General features: G+C 35.3%; 1 protein-coding gene and 1 long non-coding RNA gene across 5 annotated transcripts in view; one reads left to right on the top strand and one right to left on the bottom strand.

Moving 5' to 3' along the window:
- Positions 1-26,242, bottom strand: part of tafa1b (TAFA chemokine like family member 1b) — a 465,222-nt gene that overhangs the window by 302,264 nt on the left and 136,716 nt on the right. The gene's annotated exons all lie outside the window — the stretch shown is intronic.
- Positions 11,008-13,542, top strand: LOC147841743 (uncharacterized). The gene is made up of 3 exons (XR_015502619.1): positions 11,008-11,331; positions 11,365-12,650; positions 12,735-13,542. It is a non-coding gene; the product is annotated as an uncharacterized LOC147841743 (long non-coding RNA).

Below are 26,242 nucleotides of genomic sequence, written 5' to 3'. Positions count from 1 at the left end.
ACGTCAGAGCAGCCTTTAAAGCGATTAATCTGAGTCTGTTTCTTTGGTATCGTTTTACTTGCAGTGCTACCAGACTAATGCAGAATTTCTACTGTATACCTACAGAAGTATGCCCTTTCGAATCCAAAACAATGGGCCTCTTAAAATTAAATAAAGATTTGCTCACTACGTGCTTAAATTGGTGCAGGGATAAAGAGTTGCTATTTGAACTTCAGTTTAAGAAAGTATAAACAAAGCAAATAAAAAAATAACATAAAATATATGAATGAACAATGAAATACATCTATGAAAAGCAGACAAATGATTGACTGATCAAATGATACCATACATGCACACAATAGATGGAAATATTAATGTATATAAGGACGGATAGACGGATGGACGGCTGGATGGATGGATGGATGGATGGATGGATGGATGGATGGATGGATGGATGGATGGATGGATGGATGGATGGATGGATGGATGGATGGATGGAATGATAAAATTCACATGCATATGAAATAAGGAAAAATTAATGTATATAAGGACGGATGGAGAATAAATGGTTGGGCGGATGGATGGATGGCTGGATGGATGGATAGACGGATGGACAGATGGATTAATGGATGGATGGACAGATGGATTAATGGATGGATGGATGGATGGATGGATGGATGGATGGATGGATGGATGGATAGACAAATGGATAAACAGATAGATAGATGGAGGGATGAATCAATGTATGGATGGATGGACAAACATTTGTATATTTGATGGATGGATTATTGCACAGTGGGATGGATGGATGGATGGATGGATGGATGGATGGATGGATAACATTAATATATTTGATGGATGGATTATTGCACAGTGGGATGGATGGATGGATGAATAGATGGATGAATAGATGGATGGACGGACGTATGGTTGGATGGCTAGATGGATGGATGGGTGGGTGGGTTTATGGATGGATGGATATACATTAGTATATTGAATGGATAGATGGATGGATGGATGAGTGCACAGTGTGATGGATGGATGGATGGATGGACTAAACCACAGATTAGAATGAATACTAAACAGAAAGGAAAACCAATAAACCGAAAGACCGATAGAAGGATAAAACAAATGATAAATGTATGGAAAGAAAAATAAATAAACAAATGATAAATAGATGACCAACAGACTAAATAAAAACAGACAGATGGCTGAAAGGATGGATGGATGGATGGATGGATGGATGGATGGATGGATGGATAAATAAATGAATGGATAGACACAGGATTTCACTATGATGTGAAATTTACCTTTAGGTAATCTATGAAAGCTCTGAAAAAGCCAAATCTCTCAGAGTCATATTGGCACAGTTCTTGATATAAGTGAAGGATCTTGATGCAACAGTGAAAACCTGTGATCAGTAACAAGGGAATGAGCTCTTACACAACCAGCGCACCTCTTCTCTGAGCGTTTGCCCATTACGCAGTCGTTGGGTAGAGTGCGCTATCAGAGGTGAAGGGGCTTTCATCTGTTAAGTGTAATTTAAATCTCATTCATTGATTCGGACTTGAAGTGGTGCTCAGGCTAATTCCAGCGGAACAGTAATTCTTCACACCCCTGCATGCGAGCAGGGCGTGAGTAAGGAGCCGTGGCTGACAGACCTCACATACCTCAGTAATGCACCGAGACAAGGGAGAGATTTTCCTAATGTAATGGAGAACATCTCAAAGGTGCTATGAAGAGTGAAGGAGAGGCTGAATTAAAATAAATTTAAAGCTTGAAATGCTGGTTTGGTTGTGATGTACACTGGGGTCTGACATTTAATTAAAAAATTTAAAATTATTTAAAAATTAAAACCTGAAAAGTTTCACTTTCAAACACACATATTCCAAAAATATTTGGTGTTCTGACAAATAGCATGCAATTTTAATGAATATATGTTATTAATTTTTTATAAACATGCACAATATACAACCAGAAATAACCTTCCCTTGTCAATAAAAATTTCAAAAATCTTTTGAATCTTACTGACCTTGACTTCTTGCTTTTATTTAACATTTTATTTTAAAATGTTGGTTGGACTACATGATATTATTATAAATAATTTCGCTAAAATTATGGTTAATATACACTTTGCATAGTTTTTACCACAATATTCTTTCTTTTGTTTGACTGCTCCAAAATAATTTGCAATATTAAAAACTTCTAAAAATAAGAAGAAAACAAAAAATGTTTGAAGCTTCCTCCATCAATTTGAATGTCATGGAAGTGCAATCTCCTGAGAACATCTGTTGTTGCTAAGCAAACATCAGCCGCACTCTCTAAGAAACCACCATTGACAAACCCTTGCTGTAGCTTTGATACAAGTTTTATTTACTGGTAAAATAAAAAACAATTATTTCCCAATGATGTTCGCAACTCTCAAAATTACATTTTTAGACTGTAGTTTGAGATGTGTTAAAGCTTCATTCACACTACGAGCGACTCGCAGCGGCAAAGTGAGGGGCGATTTCCAGTGACCTCTATCTATGCGAGCGACATCGACCATTGGCAACCAGATGGGCGTGTCGAGTGACGCGACAAAGTTGAGAATGCTTCAACTTTATACAAATGAAGAGCAACTTTTTTGAGCAGCAGCCAATAGGAGCCCCAATAGAGCTCTTGCTTTTACCTCTCAGCTCGCCCAGAGGTCGGTTGTATCTGTGCTGTATAAACCTACACAGACCTACATTTAAAGCAGATCGCCACACAGAGCGACCGGCAGCTACAAAGTTGCTGCAGAAGAACACCACAAGTGCTGAGATCACAAATTGTAAATATTCAACATGTTAATATATAAAATCAAAAGCCATGATATCTGGGAGGAACCCTGAGAATTACCAAGCCATAGCTTATCAAGTGAACCAAAACCATATCTGATCAGAAAGCAAACTGACAGAAGACAGAAACGCAACAAACACAGTCATGTCACAGCATAAAGTGAAATACATTTAGATAGCAGAGATATAGAAACAGCTTTTTGATTTGTGGCAACAGCATGAATAAAAATCTGTTGTAGCGTCTTTTGTTTCTCACGGCACACCACACACACTATTGAAGCAAAAGTCTAAAATCTACTTTTTTGTTTTTTTTTGCTCTCAGTTTTGAAGTCTCCAACATTTTGAAAATCTATGTGTACCCAACTTAATACATACAAACCCAGCAAACAATTTTGTGTTTATTAGAAGTCTAATAGACATCTAAATGTAGAGAGCTAGGCTAAAACAAGGCTAAAGTTGGACTGTCAGTGAAATTCTAATAGACATCTAAAAATAGCTCAAAACTAAACTAGTCAACAAATGGCCGTTTACACTGAGTGGTATGGTAAGGGTCGGTACAGGTTACCTTTATCAGGTATGCGTTTCCACTATCAATAGGGTATCAATGGTATGGTGTACGACAAAAAGTTTCAGTCAATGTCATTCTCGCTCAAGGAAATGTAAATCTGGTAATGATAATACTTAAACATGGCAGTTTGTTCATGTTTTAAGTTGCTGAAAGAATCATTGGCCCTTTTGTTTTTTTTTGTTTTTTTTCCACGCTTTACTCTCACGTTTGTCCATTTCAGAATAGATCGGATGTCCGAAGCCCTTCAATGATCACGCGCATGGTATTATCATTAGCTCAAGAAGCTATACAAATATAGAAGTGCGGCAAGCAGTCACGAGCTCTCTAGAGAAAGGGAAACCACTTGCACTTTAGACGGCCTCATAAATAACAACAGGTTTATCTTCTTGGCTTTGTGGCAGCTCATCAAGACAACAACAAGGTTTGTTTAAACTTGGATTGACCATGGCTCGTTATAATGTATATATTTTATAACATAGTAATGTTTCGGTTGTTTATTTCAAATTGGCGCTTCGTTTTTTTTTTTTTCCTGCTTGTACACGTGCTAGTGACATTTGTCTGTAAACCAATATCGTTCAGCTGTGCTCTGCCTTTTGGTACCCTTTTGTCGTGCTAGGTACCCTTTGGAAAGAGTGTCCAAAAAGTGGTATGGTTCGCTTTTAGGTACCTTTTGACATTGGAAACAGGCATAAAAGCAAACCGAACCATACCGTACCACTCAGTGGAAACAGGCCAAAATAGACAGATTAGACAGACTTTACAGTTGAAGTCAGAATTATAAGCCCCCCTTTTAATTTTATTTCTTTTTTAATATTTCCCAAATAAAGTTTAACAATTGTCACAGTATGTCTGATAATATTTTTTTCTTATGGAGAAAGTCTTATTTGTTTTATTTCCGCTCGAATAAAAGCAGATTTCAATTATTTAAAATCCATTTTAAGTTCAAAATTATTAGCCCCTTTATTTTTTATTTTTTTGATAGTCTACAGAATAAACCATTGTTATACAATAGCTTACCTAATTACCCTAACCAGCCTAGTTAACCTAATTAACCTGGTTAAGCCTTGAAATGTCACTTTAAGCTGTATAAAAGTGTCTTGAAAATCATCTAGTAAAATGTTATTCTGTCATCATGGCAAAGATAAATGAAATCAGTTATTAGAAATTTCTCGTAAAAAATATTACGTTTTGAAATGTGTTGAAAAAATTCTCTCCGTTGGGGAACAAAATAAACAAGGGGGCTAATAATTATGACTTCAACTGTATATGTGTAGTCATTCATTTCTGTTTATTTGATGACTAGTCTAGTTTCGACCTATTCTTAGACATCTATTAGATTTTTACTGACAGCCCAAATTTAGCCTTATTTTAGCCAAGGCGACTATGTTTAGACGTCTATTAAACATCTATTAGACATCTTTAAAAACAAAAACACTCTTGCTGTGAAGTGTGAAGCTGATTGGTTTGTCTTATTAAATGACATGCAGAGTAGTTTAGCATTTGGAAAAAGGCATACATATTGCAAAACATACACCTGTGGACAGCCAATAATATAGCCAGAACCTACTTTTTAAACTACTTTATATTTCCCTGAAAACAACTGCACACTTCAGAAACTTAATCAACCAATCAAAATCAAGTACTCACCATCCGTTACTATAAATATATCATATATTAGAAAATCACAGAACAGAATAATTTACACCAGTGGCTCTTACTAGACTTTTGGACACAACCATATGGCAACTCAACTCTGTCTGTGTTGAACTGCCATGACATGGTCGAATAATGTTGTGTTATATGAGGACATAGCCATCACGAATATAGAAGGAGCCTGGGGGGAAAAAGGGTGCAGTGATGGCATAAAATATAAAAACTCACAGGTGTCTTTAAAACACAGCTGCAGCTCTACACACAGTCATTCTTCAAGCATGACGCTTGATGTCAAAATGGCACCTTTGTGCGTGACAAAAAAAAATGCAGAGAACGCCACTCCGAGGCGTATTACCAACATCCACAGCTGCCGCCTTCTCTCTCTTTCTCTCATTCTCTCGCTCTTTTTCTACCTTCCTCTCTGTTCCTCCATGTCAGAGAAAGTGTCACAGTGTCAGGCAGAGGCGAAGACCTGTCACGCAACACAAACACACACCACCTTAATGAGAACTCCTCCCTGCCACCTCCATAACTCTCCCAAACTAAACCCCCCACACACATAAACACATCACAATCGACTGTCACGTCCGGCCCTGGTACCCTCTCCAGCCTTCATGGCTTTTGGATTTGCGTGACAATTCAAATGTATTCCAGAAAAGTTGGAGAGATCGCACACTGCCATCCTGTTTTGCCCTCTCCAGCGAAGAGTAAAAAACTATAATTGCTTCATCCTCGCTTCGGCTGGAATGGACGAACAATACGACGCAAGTGACAGGCAGTGAAAGGGAAGATATATACCAAGATTCACATACGCAGTTTGAGAGTTTTCAGCTTATGAGACTTATATGTATATGTATATATATATATATGCGTGTGTGTGTGTGTATACAGTATATATATATATATATATATATATATATATATATATATATATATATATATATATATATATATATATGTGTGTGTGTGTATATATAATTTTTTTTCCTGCTGTTGTGGTAATCAATGCTCTCTGTGCCCTTTCCATCCACGGGGAAGATATTATACACTCCTTTCCGCTGCGACAGCCACTGCTCTGGTCTAATGTAATGCCACAGAAACAGACTTCTAGGATATGAAAATGTGACAACATTCATTTTGAAACATGAAATTGCAATTGATTGCAACATGTTTATTGTGCTTAGAGAGTTGACAGCTAGTACTAGTTTACTTTATTGTCCTGGGTAAACTAAGGTTTAGCTAGTTTGGAGGCCAATATGCACTAAACATTCAATACTTTCAAAATGGCAAACCTGAGGTGCGTTGTAAACAGCTGCAATTCTTGTAGTAAGCATTCATTTGATAATTGTTTATTTTGTTTATTTCCAAAAAGAGCTGATTATTAGTTTTAGTCTATTCAGATGGCTTAGCAAAGCTTGTATTAATTCATTTGTTCACTTTCTATTGGCTTAGTTCTTTATTTATCAGGGGTTACCCACGCGGAATGAACCACCAACAGTTCCAGTATATGTTTAATGCAGCGGATGGCCTTCCAGCTGTAACCTAGTACTGGGAAACACCCACACTCTCACATTCACACAAACACTCATACACTATGGCCAATGTAGTTTATTCTTATCACCTATAGCACATGTCTATGGACCCACACAAACACAAGGAGAACATGCAAACTCAGAAATGCTAACTAGCGCAGTCGGGATGGATTTTTTGTATAATTTCCACATTAAGGGCGACGCAGTGGCACAGTGATGTTGCTTCACAGCAAGAAGGTCGCTGGTTCAAGCCTCGGCTTGGTCAGTTGGCGTTTCTGTGTGGAGTTTGCATGTTCTCCCTGCATTCGCGTGGGTTTCCTCCATGTGCTTTGGTTTCCACCCAGAGTCCAAAGACATGTGGTACAGGTGAATTGGGTAAGCTAAAATGTCCGTAGTGTATGAGTGTGAATAAGTATATGGGAATGTTTCCCAGAGATAGGTTGCGGCTGGAAGGGCATCCGCTGCGTAAAAAAAAACCTGCTGGATAAGTTGGCGGTTAATTCTGCTGCAGCGACCCCAGATTATTAAAGGGACTAAGCTGAAAAGAAAATGAACGAATGAATAAATGAATATCGCCATTTACTTACAGATGCATGGTACACAAAGCTTTTTACAATAGATATACAAAACAATTAAATAAGATATTCAAGAAAGAGTACACGAAAAAACAATGTCAATAAAATAAAGGACTTAAACATATTATGAAAATGTATTAATAAACGATGATCATGAAATAATTATGTATATAATCAAAGTAAAATCTGATAACACATTTAATCTGCACCTAATCTGCTCTCATGTTTTTGTTCTTTTTTTTTTTTCTCCATAACAATACAGATGAACCTATGAGGATGGTACATTTGACACCTTAACCTCCTAGGGCTTAGTGGCCACATACATAGACAGCACATTTTAGCTCTTAAGTGGCTATTTAAAATACCTTGTATGTTTTATATTTTGTTACAGACATAGTGTCATTCTGCAACTGTTTTGCAGCATATGAAATGTCCTCAACTATATTTTTAACTGTCCAAAACGGGAATAAAATTTTAATTTTACTCTCTGATAGTCAAAACATGTTCAAAAAATGTATATGTTATTTATGCATTAAAAAACAGTCAGGATAAAGTGTTTTATGTAAATTCGGACCATGAGTCCACATATATGGGCATATTTTTTTTCTAAAAAAGTCATGTCATATCAAATGATGATACTTAGGTTATATTCTAATTACGTTTCAATAAGCCCAAATAGCAAAGAGAAATAAAAATGAATGTAAAAATCATCTTGGGCCTAATGTTAAAGTGGGTATTTCTATTTTACTGTTCTTCATTCAGCAGAGCTGGTTTAGCAGGACTGAACCTAACACCTTCCCTAAAATCTTCAAAACATACAATTCAAACTCCCATGATAATCCTGCATAGAACTATATGCATTTCACAAAAGCAAACTATGGTCACAATTCACAACTTCTGAGTTTTCTGAATCCACATTACCAAAGAACATTTGCAAACAGCTCTCAACTGGTATTTAGAAACATATTAGTATTCATTGTGCATACAGACTTGGCAAACAAAAATTTGCTTATTTGTTTGACCAAGCTGGTTTGTTGGTCTGATTCTAAATCCCCTTTAAAAAGCACTCAAAAAGACCATTTACATCTGCATGGAAATCTGGAATGCATTACACAAAAACCATTTCAATTTTTGTGTATTTAGTGGTTCCCATAATGAAACTCAATACAATACAAGTGTTGTTGAAACCAGGGGGGGATTTAACCAAAGCAAGGCAAGTGGCCGCTTAGGGCCATAGAACATCTGGGGGCCCCTAATAAATAGCTAGAAGTATAAATATACCTATTAACTATATATAACATTGTTTTCTATCATATTTTGTATAATAGACTTTGTTTTGAAGTCAAACAAATAAAATTATTACGTAATTAATTATTATTTAATATAAAATAAAATATATTGTTATAGTAATGTAATGTTATTAAATAATAATATTATGAAAAAAAATGTCCACCAACACAATCATGGAGCAGTCAAGCAGTCAAAATATGTATTAAAAATATATATTTATTATTTTTAGTTTTACATTCATATTAAGAAATCAAATTATTTAAAATCTAAAGCTTACATTAAGATAAATGCAGAAAAAAGATGGAATTGTATTAAAAAAAAAGCTAAATATATAAAAAATTTAATTAAAGTAAAAAGGGTGCATTTCAGGACTTGGGACCCTATGGCTGGGGTTGCTTAGGCCCTCCAAATCACTAAATCCGCCCCTGGTTGAAACCACATTTCACAACATGTTTATTACTTCTTACAAATATGTTTGACCAAGCTGGGCTAGCTGGTCTGAACCATTCAAACCTGCATGAAAGTCCAGCAAATTTTGGCTGTGCTCTCGGAAGCAGTTAGCTAACTATGGTAACAAGTTTACAAGTTTAAAGATTTAACATCCAGAAATTTTCCAGTTCCCATAGATAATCTCAAGACTGTGGAAATACAGTTCCCACCCCATAGTTAGAAGTGTGGTTTCTCATTATTATTCAGTTGTGTATATCTGTGCGTGTCTACTGTTCCTGTACAGTCCGCAAAGAGCATTGATACGTTTTATTTGTCTAACCGAGTTGATTAATCCAGTATGCAGGCCAAAAAACATTTTAAACCTCCAAATTCATTGTATTACAGTTTACCCATTTGGTGATATCCCAAAGTCAATCCATTTAAACATGTATGTACATTAGGTCCATTAAATTCAATCTGCATTACACTGAAGCACTGTTAGCTAGCTATAGCCACATGTTCTTTTGGTTTCAACCTATATCTAAGGTTCAGTGTCCTAAAGAACATTTAAAACTAGTCACCTAAACCAACTCCTCAAACTCACATTGATAAGAGCAGCATCTTAGAGAATATACATTGTAGCAAAATCCTTAGACACCATTGATCTAATTATGTGATTTAAACATGTTTTCATTTTAAATGTGTTCATTTTAATACAGTATGCTTTAATAATGAGACGTTACAACCTTGGTGTGAATAATAAGTAGAAGCTAAAAATAACTATTCAATACTATTGAACAAATATAGATTAAATCAATAAAATCAAGACCGTTTTACATAATTTTGTACAATAATGTTTAGCAGTTATAACTAGTTAGTTCATTTCTACAAAGATGCACTACTTTGGTAGTAAAGCAGCATGTTGTTGTATACTACAAGAAACTTACACTAGATTAAACTACTTTAAGCTTTTCTCATGCGGGTCAGCAAGATGAAATGATGTCTTTCAAAAGCGTGCTTTAAGAAGGATGTCATGCACATTTCTGAAGGAGGTCACTAAAGAAAGTGATAAAAGAAAAGTGAAGCGACACAAGCCTCTCAGTGTCTGTCTGAGGCAGCACAAATAAATAATGCCTTCTCTGAAACCTGCAGTGAGCTTTGCTAAATCAGCCATGAAAGCATATAGTAATCTCAGAGCTATGTTTCTGTGATCTAGCAGCAAAAAAACTAGACAGTGATGCATGCAAGTCATGGATGTAAAACAATAGGGATGGAGACTGGGGAAAAGCTTTCCGGAAGGTAATGACCACTGGGGCCTGATGTGAAGGATACTGTATGTTTGTTGACTAGGTCATTTAGTTGAGGTCAGAAACCAAGAGAAGCTCTTTTTATCCAACACACTAAAATAACATAATGAAGAGAAAAAAAGAAACAAAACATTAATGAAAAAAATGTTGGCTTGTTTATTACACATACTGTATATATGTATGTGAGACCTTGGACCACATAAACTGCTATTGGGCTGCACAATGTTGGAAAAATCTGACATTGCAATAGCTCTATTTGGAAAGATTTTCATTCATTTAGATTAATTGGGATGGTCAAGTCTTTTTTCTTTTCAGTGGATCTGCATAAATTATAATATATTACAAGCAAAAACAAAAAAAACAAAAAAACAAACAGGGCTTTATAGGGCTGCATAAATAAATCATTTGAGCATCAATATAGCAATATCTGAATCCTCAATAGTCACATCGAAAGATATGCAATGCTGAGTCGGAATTATCCATGACCAGGGACCACAGGTCAAAACACATGACATTTTTGGAGTCACTGCAGAATTGAACCATAATAGAATGAAAGTTTATCATCTGCATGTGTTTTTAATGCCTGTGACTATTTGCGCTTTTTAAGAGAGTTTACAGCATTTTAGTAGCGCATAAAGAAGTTTAATAAAGATTCATTTTTATAGACTAATTTATATGATGAAGACTGTGCAGTGTTATTTTACATTTCATTATTCAATTTCAGTACCTGAATACTGTTTCACTCTCCAGAAAACCACAAATCATGGCTTGTTTCACTTTAATATTTGCTCCATTTTGATTATTTAGGACTGTATTTTGTTTATTACATGTATATATAATATGTATATATGTATATCCTCTGTGTCGAGTTTCTTCTCTGGTGTTTTGTTTTTTCTGAAAGCTACCTTAATGTACAAGTGGCTCAGACTCGCTCATTTTGAGTCTGGAATCGCCGGACAGGCAACAACTTAAACTAAAAGGTAAACACAAAACAACAGTCTCCATCAGAGACTTTGTACCTAATTTGTACCAAATTTGTACCTAAAAGGTCCATATTAATACCTCAAGGGTACATATTAGTACCTAAAAATTACAACAAAAAAAAATGTTCCTCTTAAAATTTGTGGGTACTAATATATACTTTTGAGATATGGATATGGACCCTTCAAGTACAAATGTGTACCTTGTGAAAAGGCACCACCACAGTGACAGCTCGCGTACCTTTATTTCTGAGAGTGTACTGTACATTTCTAAAAACTCAATTTTTGATTGGTAATGGTTAACCACTTGACTCGAACAGGTCATTTTATAAGATTTAGATTTCAGATTTTCACATTTTTAGCTCTCAAGTTCTCAAACAAATACTGTCAATCAATGGAAAGCTTGTTTTTTCAGCTTCAGGTGATCTCAGTTTCAAAACATTTACACTTATGACTAGTTTTGTGGTCCAGGGTGTGTGTCTCAATCTCTCTTTCTCTCTCCATCTTTCTCTCTCTCACAGACAATAAACATTTCTGTAACTTATCAGTTATAATATGCAGTGATCTTCAACATTTCCATGCCACAGACTGCTAAACATAAATAAAAATCCTAAACAGTATTTTTAAGTGTGTTATTCCACTGCATGCATACAGTATATTGAAAAAAATCTTAAATGAAAAATACAAATCAAACCACATGTCTGAAAAATGAATAACGATTCCGTGACTCAGACAGGCTTACTTATTTCTTGGAAAGGGGAAACAAAGTTGTTGAATTTAAGAAAAATAACAGCTTCAGAGAAAAAAAGAAAGAAAAATAAAACATGACCTGTGGCTACATGGTGGGGATTGATCGACACCTGAATCACACTTTGAACTACCCAGTCAATAACTGCATCTCTAGTCAAACGTGCACCCCTGAAGGGTGAAGTTCATTGTAAAGAAGAAAAAATTAGAAAGAAAGAAATGAAAGGAAAAAAAAAACAAGACCAAGAAAAAAAAAAACTAACAATGCTCTCCAACCTTAAGTTCAGCCACAGAAATCAATAATGGAAATTCCCAAAAATCATCCAAACAACAAGAGAAATACAGATTGTTTACAGTTTTGAAAACAGCACATTTAAGTATATAAATCTCGACTGTCACTGAGGAAATGAGACACTGAGGTGCCAAAGCCATCTGCGCTAACATCAACTGAAGGAGCCAAGAAAACGCTTTATATCAGAATCCTGCTTGCGATTATACGAGAATTCGGAGAGCTTTAAATGAGAGGCACAAAACAATCGCAATGATTTGTGGGCTGAAATTCATTTTACATGGCTCATGTACTCAGCCTGCATTGCAGTCAGCCAGATGGGGAATTCTGTGTCTGGGATCATTTCACTTAACAGAAGCATTGACCGCTGCTCCAGCAGGCCTGTGTACCACACAGTACCACATCTCCGCTCTCTATGAGAAAACTCCAGTGTCTAAATTGACTAGGGGTGTGAAACTACACTGGTCTTACGGTTCGGTTTGGTTACAATTATCATGCCATCGGTTAAATTCGATATTTCGGTGCATTGATGACACTTTCCATAAACAATTTGATATTTTACTTAGCAACACATTAATTATTGTATTAAAATGTATCATTCGTAAATATATTTAAATATTATTAGTAATCCAATTTTGTCCCTTAATAGAAGCAGTCAGATATATGTACTGTTTTTTTTTTTTACCTGCTCTTTTTTCATGTATCAAACAAAACTAAAGTACATGCACAAAATATGATGAGCATTTATAGCAAATAAACAAATGTAAATATTAGCCCACTTGCTTTTTGAGCGTTGTTGAGTTTTTATAGGGGTTCGCACACCGGACGCGCTGCTCGGTGATGCGCCGCGCCAAGCAAAGGCATGCATTTTAGAATTCTAAACATATATTTTTATCAAGGTACGCACACTTGTGCCACAAGTAGGAAGCTGTCCGCGGCGCCCAGCTACGATTCAGGACAATGTTCATATTTCTGTCGCACAACAGAGCACCATTTGAATAATTTTATATTAAATGAATATTAAACATTCGAATATGCGCAGCTGATGTGTGATACTTCCAATGGACACTGATGTTAAACGGCGAGCACAGCTGATTAGGAATGCACAAATTATCGCTGATCATACGGATATCAGTCAAAAAATGGCTATTTTTAATGTTATCGTTATAAGTCAGACATCAAAAATAGGCCAATATCTTTAAGCCGATAAATTACGTAATTGTACAGAACTGCCTGCCTTGTAAGCAGGAGAGAATCTTGCGGGAGTGCAGTAATAATAGTGTCAAGTGTCTAACAATAGTACATGAATGTAACACGAGGAGATTTGAGCTGGTTTCAGTTTTTAGTTCTTTCATTTTCGTTTTATTTAAAATATATATTTTAACTTATTTTTTAATTAAATCCAATTTTGTCATTTAATTTATTATTTTTAATTAAATAAATTATTTTTATTTAATTTTCTATGCAAAGAAGAGGGAATAATTTATTTTTGGCAAGCTGATTTAAGTGAAATTGTAAATAGGTCTATATAATCAAATTTATAGAAAATCAATCTTTTAAAAAATTTTTTATAGAATTTTTTTAGCTTTGAGTAGGCTATTCTAAGATTAGTTCACAATTTTATAAAGTTTTAAAAATAAAATCAGTTGTTCACTGTACAAAAAATACTATTTTTAGATATTTATATTTATTGTCTATTATTTCGGTTATCGGCCTCCAAATCTAAAGATTTATCGTTATCGGCCCATAAGTTCTCATCAGTGCATTTCTACAGCTGATCCATTATAGATGGCGACGGGGTGGAGAAAACTTGCTCTGCAGACACGCTTGTGTCTGGATCCACAAGTAACGTTATTGTTGTAACAGCCGAGAGAGGAGATAAAACGTTACCTCATGAACATGCCAGCAGGTTAAAGAGACCACAGAGAGAAAGAGAGTGAGAGTACAGCTTTCTTTTTTCCAAGCTTGGTTCTTATACCTTACTGTCAGTAAAACTCACAAGCAGGGAATTGTGCACAGTTATTTGCTTTTTAAGTTGTTGCAGCATTTTAATTACTCAGTCTCCTCCCTCGCTATTGTAAACCAACGCCATATAATGCATTTGTGATGAATGAGGTCAGTACATTATAACTGGTTATGATTATTACTGAATCAATACCAATTTGTTCAAATCTGCATCGCGGTGCACTGAAGAAACAATTAATTTTGACACCCCTAAAACTGACAGACAGAAAGCACTTCTAAGAACTGAACCAAGAGGACAAACAAAAAGCCGGGTCACATGCAGCTGTAATTAGCACATGCAATTAGATCTAAATTCGAAAATGCAAATGCTATCAAGGCGATGGCACGAATCGCCATTGGACTTTCTAGAGATGTGTAGAGTCACAGTGAATAAGCCCATGGTGATGGAGAGAGCGTCAATGCCCACATTATTTTCAGACGGAGGCTGCGATAAGCGAACAGGTCTCTAATCCTGTTCCGTCTCATTGCACTTGGCAAAGAAAATCCTTTAATGCACATACGGCGCTCCGTCTTCTGAATGACAGTTTTGCTTTGTAAATATGAATGATCTCCGTATCTCGCTTTAGCTGAGCTGTATGCGCTCACCAGGAAAATCTCTTCATGCTATCTTTAAAATATCAGTAAATATTATTATTAATAAAAAAGCAGAAATCTGAACAAAACTCTCAATGTACTTTTGCAATGATCTGCATGTGTAAAGCTGCAAAGGAAATCCTGATATAGCATCTTTTTGTGTAACTAGTATACACAAACCAACAGGTGTCCTGTTGAACAATGGCCTGTTTCATCCGATATGTAGATGCTGCAATGTATGGCTATGCATGATTCAGGTGTTCTGGAAGGTTCACTCACAATGGGAATTGTAGTCGAACATGAACATGCACGCGCACACACACACACACACACACACACATACACACTACTACCATAAAAAGAACTGTAATAGGATTCTTCAGCTTTTCCAGTGACTGCCTTCACTATCACACACACAGTTAAGAGCACTAATCCATGACAAATTGTCTCATCTGATCCATGACAAATCGTCTGAAGGCCAGATAGAGATGAAGAAATTGAGAGAAAAAAAGGAGGCAGAGAAAAAAGAAGGAAAGGGGAAGGGCATCAAGAGCAGCTCAAAAGAGACATCCGAAAGAGAGAGAGAAAGTGTGTGTATGTGTGTGCGCGTGCATGCGTGTTTGTGTGTGTATGTGAGAGAAAAAGAGAGAGAGAGAATGTGTGAAAGCAAGGAAGCATGAAAAAGTGTAAAAGAAAGCACAAAAGAAAGACTGAAAATAAACGTGTGACAGAAAGACAGAAAGAAAAACAGCAATAACTACAGACTATTCATTCATTTATTCATTTTCTTGTTGGCTTAGTCCCTTTATTAATCTGGGGTCGCCACAGCGGAATGAACCGCCAACTTATCCAGCAAGTTTTAACGCAGTGGATGCCCTTCCAGCCGCAACCCATCTCTGGGAAACATCCACACACACATTCACACACAACGGACAATTTAGCCTACCCAATTCACCTGTGCCGCATGTCTTTGGACTGTGGGGGAAACCGGAGCACCCGGAGGAAACCCACACGAAGGCAGGGAGAACATGCAAACTCCACACAGAAACACCAACTGAGCCGATGTTCGAACCAGCTACCCAGCGACCTTCTTGCTGTGAGGCGACAGCACTACTTACTGCGCCACTGCCTCGCCAACTACAGACTAATAAAGTGCAAATGTAAATAGACTGCAAAATAGTGTAAAAGTTAGTAAAAAAAAAAACTTAAATAACTTTAAAAGTTAAGTTAAAGAAGCAAAAAATTTAATGAAAAAAAGAAAGTAGACACAAAAGGCAACAAAGCAAGTAATAGCAAAATTAAGGAAGCACAGAGAAAAACATTGAAATAAAATTGTTTATAATTAAGAAAAGAAAAAAACAAAATACAGGGAGAAATTGTAGGACAGAAAGAAAATATCTAAAAGCTAAAATTCTAAAATATATATCTAAAAAAACAAAAATTCAACTAATTTTTAAAAACCACATACTGTAAAGTGCAAATTGGAGAAAAGACAAAAAGCAAAGTAAAAGCAAAGAAAGAGCAAAAGGATCTACAGTTTGTAAAGGAAAGCTCAAAACAATTAAAGATTAACATAAAAAACAGAGAGAAAATCTAATAATAATTAAGAAGAACAACAAACTTTGGGAAAGAAAGAAAGAAAGAAAGAAAGAAAGAAAGAAAGAAAGATTATTAGTACCAGAAGTGTTGCTAGACATAAAGCTCTACAACTGGGTAACGTGCAACAGTAATTGTGGTCTAGCGACACCACTTATTAGTACACAGGCCAGGATTGGCCAATCCGGTGGGCCGGTCCGGTGTTTCTAGCTGCTTGCACTCTCAGCAGTCGCACATTTTTTTCATTTATTTCTTTATTTGACCATAGCCTCACTCTTTTTATTCATTATTTTGTCGCAGCCCCATGAGCAAAATGCAGCCTGCAGGATAATGATGATGTAACTAACATTCCATCCACAAAAGCGTAACAGCACCATTGTGGTCCAGTGGTCCACACGTCTCACCTGAGTAATTATTTTTTATTTTATTTTATTTTTTTTGTTTCATTTTTATTGTTAAGACATTTAAAACTGTAAGGTTGTTCAACATTTAAAGTTCTAAAGCAGCTGTTTTCTTGAAAAAGGCGTGATAGTGTAATTAGAAACTGAATTGAAAATTACCTTATTTTAATATAGTCAGTCGTGAACTGAGGTGGGCCTGTCTAATGCTTGAAACTCCAGGGCTGAAATGGAGTCCCACTCCGGCCCTGTTAGTACATAGGAAATTGCAAAAGAAAGTACATTGTACAAGTACATCTTCAATGCTCCATCAGCTCCATCAATTTAAATCTGATGTTAAAAATGCGAGGTCATCAAACAATATACCTAAATTTAGTTGGATTGAGGTTGTCAGGTTTGGTCATGATGCAAAGCTGATAGTGTTTAAGGTTTGAGCTTATGAGTGTGAATCATTTCAATCAAAACCTCTCCTTCATCCAGTTTGCTAAGAAATCTGATTACTATGCCATTCCAGTGAGCTGCATGTAATTGAATTTGGGTTTATGTCATCAATTCCCCCATCTAATTAGTTTGCCACAATTAAAAGTAGGTGTGAAATTAATCTGATTTATTGACAATAAAACAGATCCACAAACATCTTCAACAACTATTCTCTGCATTCATTTGGCCATCACTATTGTCACTCCAATGAGCAACAAAACTCAGCATAAAGCATTTACTATACTAAATTAATATTTTTATTCAGCAAAGGTTCATTATATTGTTGGGTAATACATGTATAATGGTGTAACATATTTCTATAATGCTGTTTAGCCCTCACGTTTCAGATTGATATGACCCATTTTATTTAAGTTGGTGAAAATACTACATTAGTTACTATATATATATATATATATATATATATATATATATATATATATATATATATATATATATATATATATATATATATATATATATATATATAATCTAATTAAATTAAGATCACAGTCCAAACATGTGTACACCTAAATTATTATGTTGGGGAAATTAACAATAAAGAAAATTGTAATAAACAGGAAGAATCAAGAAAAACATAAAACAAATCAAACTTGGTTGAAATTTTGTAGTTCATAGTTTTTTATGCATTAACTAATATGTATTATATATCTATTCCTAAAGATGTTAGATGACCAAATTGTTATTTTTGATGGATATAAATTTTATAAAATTGTTCAGATTATATACACCAAAAATTATTGACTACTGTATATTCACTGAGAAATGGATATGAAAGGTGGTGCACTATATGCTGATGTATGTATGTATGTATGTGTGTGTGTGTGTTTGTGTGTGTATGTATATATATAAAAAACTATGAACTACAAAATTTCAACCAAGTTTGATTTGTTTTATGTTTTTCTTGATTCTTCCTGTCTATTACAATTTTCTTTATTGTTAATTTCCCCAACATAATAATTTAGGTGTACACATTTTTGGACTCTGATCTTAATTTAATTAGATTAGGTCCTATTAGGTTTTGTCTAATGTATTAGCACAAATATATTATTGTAAAGCATCTTATAATACTAATTTAAAGGATCTTTGATGGGTTTACTCATATTGTCAAAGCACTATATATACGTTTATTGAACTATTATTGTTAAATGTTCTAATAAGAATGTTTTTATCATAGTTTTCTAAATATTCATGCTAAAAACTTAAATCTACATAAACAAGCCTCTTAAACCTAGCAAATAAACTATGAACATTATAGAAGGGTTTTTTTTATTTTATTTATTTTATTAATCCAAAACCTACAACAAATGAAGAAATATCATTATTTCCAAAAAAAAAAACATTATGCAGCCTGTAACTTTATTAATTTATATGTAACCTATAATATATATATATATATATATATATATATATATATATATATATATATATATATATATATATATATATATATATATATATATATATATATATATATATATATATATATATATATATATATATATAAAAGAAAGAACACAAACACCAGGCACCGCTGACGTAGATGCATTCAGTCCAATTTTGTTCAACTAGTTAACAGATGTGTTTTTTTTTTTTCTTACAGTGTAGATTTATTGTATAATTGGAAACCCTACTGATGGCAGTTTGAGGATGTTGAGAGCATTTCTGAATCATAATCCACTGTCGTCATTGGTTGTATAACAGGAGACAACTGTGGCTAAGGTCAAACCAAACTAGAACTCATCACGCACCTATGATATTGGTAATTCACATTCTCAGGAGTGTTCCCAGAGACAAGCCAATAAATGGCAAATCAGATGAGCCTAGTTTATCCTCTTTGTTGCTGGGCTACAGCATCAGCCGATGGGAAAAATTTTGAGCAGCCATCAATGTATCCGGCCAATGCCAGAATGACCTGGGCCTTCATTTGGTGAGAACGGAGGAGAAGAAAGTTTGCAGCTTGGGATAGTGTCATGTCACATTCTGCTCATCTGTCAATGTACTGGATTATTTCTTGAGAGACCAGAATTGGCTGCCCGAAATCAGACCGCCATCAATCTCGACTGAGAGTGGAGCGCAGGCGGGGGCCCGTCCCGTACGAGGCTCATGGGACGTGGACGGCTTGGAGTCGGTGCCTGAACAGGTGATGGAGCAGTGGAGCGACTCAACTCGTTACTCAATATAAGCCTCAGCTGTGACGGGGAAGGTTTTTTTTTTTTTTTTTTTTTTGGTCGTTTCTCAAAAAAATAGGGTTTTGGGGGACAGAGGGAGAATTCAAAAGCAACCAAATCCATTTTGGTATTCATGTCAAGCTCCTGTTATGGGAGGTAAGCCGATTTCTGCAGTATTGTGAAATGCCTGAACTGCATGGAGGATTACACTTGTACAGAGACACCTCTGACCTGACAACTACTGTATCCATCATCCTTAGTCAAATCATCATTCTGTTAACTGCGCGGCTAAAGCTGGTAAACTGCCTGAATTCAGTGTTCACGGCATTTAATAAAACACATTTTGGCTAAATAAAAGTCATTTTGGAAGTAAATTGAAATGCTATCAGGATGTGTTGCATAACAGACTTGAACCTGCAAGGCTCACATTAGCACCAAAACACAACTGGACTTTTCTACAGGATGACTGGATGAACTAAACGAGGCACTGTTTGTAATATAGAGCAGTGACGAAAGCTCCAAATCGATCTTGCATCAATTGTAATAATTTTAAAAATGTATCGCTATTTTCCTTAAATGGATTCTGAGCTTAGTTTTAGAACCTTGTGTATTGTTCAAATTGACTACACTTTCGTTATGTTCCTGGTTATTTTTGCCCTATTGACTTTCACTACTACAACAGTTTTTGACTAAGTTTTTGACTTGTTTTTGATAAGTAAACATCACAAATTTGACCTCTTCCCAACATGGAAAATCACCAACAATCAAGAATGCATGATTACATGGTGTCATGGCTTTGCAAAGAAAAAAATGTCATAACAATGGGGCATTAGCTACAAACATATCGAAAGGGTAGTAAACTTGGACAGAGTTTATTGTCACAAAGCATTTTCACAAAATGTGTGTCAAAATAAAAAAAAAAATGAAAAAAAAATTGTCACCAAAAGTCATTCCATTTCTTTAAACACAGAAATAAAAATGGCCAAATCAATCCTCAAAATCACCCCAGAGAGAATGAAAACATCCCCAACAGCACACAAGGGTTAAATGCAGATGGCCTGCTAGGCTACATGTTTACTGTACACTCATAAAAAAAGATTGTTTAAAGAGCCACTATTTTGTATTTAAAAAGTTTTGGGGGTCTCCAACAACAGTCTGATATATGTGCAAGGTCAAAAAACACTTCCATTGTCTTATAATATGCATTTATTTTTACCTAAATATTCCAGTGACTCCCATATGAATCATTTGTTCCCAAACCCCTGCTTAGCATGAAGCTAATCTGTGCTGGTTGGACTGATGACCCAGTCTGTTGTGATTGGTCGACTGCGATCAGCGCGAGACAGAAAGAAATGCCCAACACGGCTACAGTATGAAGAAGCAAAAAGTATGTGAGAACCCATTGCAGGAATGCATTAAAGTAATGGAGTTAATCACCAGTATATTACTCTCCTCTTAAACCTGACCCCAAGTAATAAAGCCACACATTCAGTATTAATCCATACAGTAGCAAAGGTTGAACTATTTTGAAAATTGACCGCGCCGTGCGTGTGAGGAACAGCTGATGGTGGCCATAGCAACAAACAGCAGAGGATTACTAGCTCAGAAATGCATTTAAATCAGTAAAGGAAGAAGCATGTGTCATGTATTTAACATGGTTTTGTGAACAGCCCATACAGATTAAACCTGAGAGATACAGTTCAAGCACTGATCTATAATAGATACTTGATTACAAGCCGCACAAGGTGATTAAATTTTATAACACACAATTAAATACATATTTTGCAAACTACACAAAACGAGGCAACAATTTTAAAAATGATAATAATAATAATAATAATAATACATTTTATTTGTATAGCATTTTTCCAACATACATGCAACTTAAAGTGCCTCACAAACAACAACAAAAAGCCTTAAAATAGACCACATAAACTTGTCACATATACTCAGATAAAAGCATTCATGTACATAAAATATAAGCATATATCCACATGATCATGCACAAAATAGTCCTTATATATGCAAGCACACACCATACATACACACATAAACCTACAACAATATAGATAAAATGCATACACCTTAAAAGCTTGTGTATTCATACGCAATTTTAAAAAGATGTGTCTTAACACGCTTTCTTAAAACATGAATACTAGGGGATTCTTTCACTTCAAGATAAAGACAGTTCCAAACTTTTGGAGCATCATGGCTAAAAGAAGTGCCGCCAGATCGCATCAGGTTTACAGAGTAAAATTCTAAAAGTCCAGCGCTAGAAGAGCGTAGCAAACGGTTTGGGTTATATTTCGATAAACAATCGGAAATGTAGGAAGGTGTCATGTTGTGAAGTGCTTTATAAACCAATAAAAGAATCTTAAAATCTATTTTTTGGTGCACGGGTAACCAGTGTAAGTCTATTAATACGGATGTGATGTGCTCTCGTTTCTTCAATTTCATTAAAACTCTGGCTGCTGCATTTTGTAATGACACTTACATGTTATAATCCTGAGGAAGAAGAAACTGGTCCATTCCGTTTACTGTGGTATTGTTGTGTAACTTCACCCTTTATTCCCCACAGCCGAATCTCCGTGTGTCAGTGATCGTCATCTTCGAGTCATGATGAGTCCCTTGATACCCCGCACCCTCACTGGTGTGTGGAGGAAAGCGTGTTCACATTTTACCATAACTGGAACTACATATTTGGTGATGTACAGTGTCGACGTTGATGCGATCAATCAACATATCCGAATCCAACTCGATTCATTTATTTGACTCTGAATCAAATATTTTGCTAAAATATCAATAGTTTTAAACAAGGTGCACTTTTGTGAGTCTACTTACATTTTTGAGTGAACTATCCCTATCCCTTTGATGCCTCTACATTAAACTGAACCAAAAAAACATCAAGACAGTAATTCAACCTGAAAGAGAAACCACTCTCAATTATACACTCCCAGCATAATCCTGAGTTTTGTTTTGATAGTCTTTAACAGAGAATGAAGCCTGATAAATGTCTGCCTTAAACATCTTTTCAGCGCCAAGGACATCATCCCACATCGCATCATTTATGAAAGATTTTGGCTCGGGCACTTAAACTTCCACCTTCATTATGGAAATACAATTGCTTCTGGTTACACTGAAACGCTTCTGTCTAACCCACGAAGTAATATGGTGCTATTCTCTCCTATCTGGGTTTTGAAGCATTTTTGGCATTGATATAAAGTGTTTGTCCTCGAATATCATCGGTGGGGGTGTTGCACAGTTAAATAAATGATGACAGCTTTTCAAAATGAATCATGCTCTGCTTTTCCTTTACCCTGTCTCATTTTTAATCTTGGATACTTGTTTTAATAGGCTTTGATTGCTGGATAATAGCACAATGGATAAAAAGAGGGACAAGGAAAAGAAAAAATAAATAAATAAAGCATTTCAAAATGTTAGATCTCTCTCCAGGCAATAGAAATCTATTTATACTTCTTAATGAAACTAGAGATGGTTTAAGAATTACAAAATCGATTTTAATTCAGGTATTATTCATAGATTTTATTGCAAATAATAAATAAAAAATGCTGCTGTCCAAGTCATTATATCACACAAAGTTTTATTTTTGCCTCCAAAAACTTTAGATGAAGAAAAACATTAAAAATAATAAGAAATCATAATTTAACAATAAAAGTAAATTTTATAAATTACCTGTATTTCTGTAATTAAATTCAGACAACACAAACATTCCAGGCCTCCAATCCTTCACACCAGTTTTCCCCTGTAAGCTTTCATGTACTTTGTAAAAATAAATCTACATCCAGTAAGCTACTCCAACCTCAGCAGGCTAAGATATTCACTACCATTCAATGTATACAGACTCAATGTCAGTTGAGATGGAAAAGCCAGCATGTAATACTGAAGCGCAGCCAGTGCTGTCTGAAGACCTGACATCAAGAAAGCTGATTAACAATGCTGCTTCTACACCCAGTTTAAGATGTTTGTTGATTCAGTTAGCAACAAAACAGGGCCTTGTGAAAAGGCTTGAGGAACCCAGTGACATTTAATTAGCCTGGTTCATGTCTTTGCACCTTTGCTATTATAAAGGAATTATATGAAAAGACTCTATTAACCCTGCTTCATCTAAAAGATGCAGTATTAGTAAAAAAAAAAAGAACCATTCACAAGTATATATTCAGAACAATGAAGCAGTCAGGAATGCAGGGGCTGCATTGGTAAGGGTGAAATGTACTTAAAAATTATAACAATATATAAAATTAAATCAGATCTGCTAATAATAATAATAAAGTTTACTTAACAATACTTCATTGCATGTGTATTTCACTTTTTGCTTGCAAGTTTTACTGAAGTAATAACTGTTTTATTTACGTTGCAATACTTCATTCATTTATTCATTTTCGTTTCAGCTTAGTCCCTTTATTAATTTGGGTATCAATTTCAAGTATATTTTACTCTTTGTTTGTAAGATTTACTCAAATAATACATCAATGAATTAAGCAATGCTTTTAAAGTAAATACTTTATCTGAAATGCATTACAACAAATACAAGTAAACAGCACAGGAGACTTATTGTTCGAATTATGAATATCGAATTTTTCGAATTCGAATTTATGATGCCTACTGTAAACAACACATAATGTACCAAGTTTCCAGAAGTGGCATATATAAAATACAAAGGCCTCTCTAGATTATGTTTATTTCACCAAAATAAATTTGATTATGCCTTGATTTGTTTAATTATTTTAATTAGGACAGCATACAATATAAAGTCATGGTGCAGTGGAAAAAGAATTAATATTTGGGTGACTGCTTCTATACATCTCTGCAATGACTCAAATAAAGTATTTGTAAAGTCATCTAGAATAGAAAAGAAAGCGCTCTTGCAGTACTCCCAGGGTTCATCGAGATTCTTTGGATTTATCTTCAATGCCTCCTCCATCTTACCCCAGACATGCTCAATAATGTTCAAACTGGTGACTAGGCTGGCCAATCCTGGAGCACTTTGACCTTCTTTGCTTTAAGTGTGAGAAAAAGTGCTATCCTGCTGAAGAAGCTGCCCTCTCCTGTGGTTTGTAATGTATTGAGCAGCACAAATATCTTGATACCTTAGGCTGTTGATGCTGCCATCCACTCTGCAGATCTTTTGGGCACCCCTATACTAAATTTAACCCCAAACCATGTTTTTTTTTCTTCACCAAACTTGACTAATCTAAGAAATTTACCCTAGATGTTCTAAATCAGTAAGTTACTGACAACGGACACAACGTTAAAGCATGGCAAATACAACTGAAAAACAGTAAAAAAAAAAAAAAAAAAAATTAAATATATATATATTTTTATTATATATATATATATATATATATATATATATATATATATATATATATATATATATATATATATATATATATATATATATATATATAAAGTATCACCCAACATCTTTGTTTATGGCTCCTGTGCATTTTAGCTATGGCTTTTCATGACTACATTGAAAAATGCTGCACACCACAAACCCACTGTCCCAATCAGCTTTTCCCTCCATTCTGTTAGGCTTTCCCAGAGGAAACATGTGCCAAACCATAAGCGCTTCAGCAAAACAAGGCAAAATGTCTTCAATATGGACGCATGCAAGCGTGGTTTGCGTGTTTAAAAGCTACAACCCTCCATTACCAAGCCCTTCTCAGCCTTCCTAACACCAGAGATGTGAATTCTTACACGCATTCTTGTATAACTTTTCCATATTCCAAAGAGTGGGGGGTGATTTCTTTTTTGTTGTTCAGTCGACCCTTTAAATAATTCAGCAAACACTTACTATGAGGCACACTTTTCCTTGTACATGTCCGAATATATGTGCTCTATTGGGCTGGATAAAAACCTGGAAGCACGTTGTTAAAAATTCATCCGGGTCTTTCTGACATTCATCACACTTTTCTACTGGATTAATGAGTCTAAAGTGCTTTCCGAAATGTGAAGCTCTCTCGCTTATGCAAATTTATGGTTGAAATCAAAAATAGATGAGTTTAAGTTTGCAGTAATTCAAGACTACGCAATAGCAGGACTCCTAGCGTGCCTCGTTTTTTCTACTCGAGATGCTATGTCGATATTAATGAAGTAACGAACGCATTCACTACATAATCTATAAGGACAAGACACTGCAAATATTTAATAAGCAAACAGGGATCTAACGTTAAATTGCGTTGGAGTTTCTTCTATCTAGGCTTTTGAAAGTCTGCCACATCTCTTCTATTTGCATACTTAGTGTTGAAGGAAGACCCACCTTGCTGTCTCTTTTCCCGCCGGCCCTCATAGCAAAACACTGCTTAATTGCCAAATACTTCCATAGAGCGGGCGATAGACGTAAATTGTCATTTCCACCAGAGTCTCTGTGATCAAAGCTGCTTGTATTCGCAGCATGCTGATAGGAGAGTTTAGCCTCAAGCCTGTCTCGCACATGGAAGATTTCTACCACTGCAGTCTGGAGAACTCACAACGCAAAAAAAAGCCACTCGCAAAGCATCCTCAGCAGGATTTCATGGCAGATCTCTTTCCAACTCACAACCGAGGTGGAGCATAAAGACAGAAGATGATATGACCTGTCTATCATATGTTTTATTTTGCCTGTTAAAGGGATAGTTCATGCAAAAATTTAATTTATTCACTTTTTATTCATCATCAAGTTGTTCAAAACGTTTATGAGTTTTTTTTCTTCTGTTGAACACAAAAGTAGATATTTTGATAAAAGCTAAAAACCTGTACCATTGACTTCCATTATAGAAAACACTTCAATTATAGAAAAAAAGTCAATTG

The sequence above is a fragment of the Danio rerio genome, chromosome 11 (assembly GCF_052040795.2).
Source record: "Danio rerio strain M-AB ecotype USA chromosome 11, GRCz13ab, whole genome shotgun sequence".
In the NCBI taxonomy this organism is placed as follows: domain Eukaryota; kingdom Metazoa; phylum Chordata; class Actinopteri; order Cypriniformes; family Danionidae; genus Danio; species Danio rerio.
Note: the sequence above shows the minus strand (reverse complement) of the source record. Positions and strands in the feature narration are given on the sequence as shown.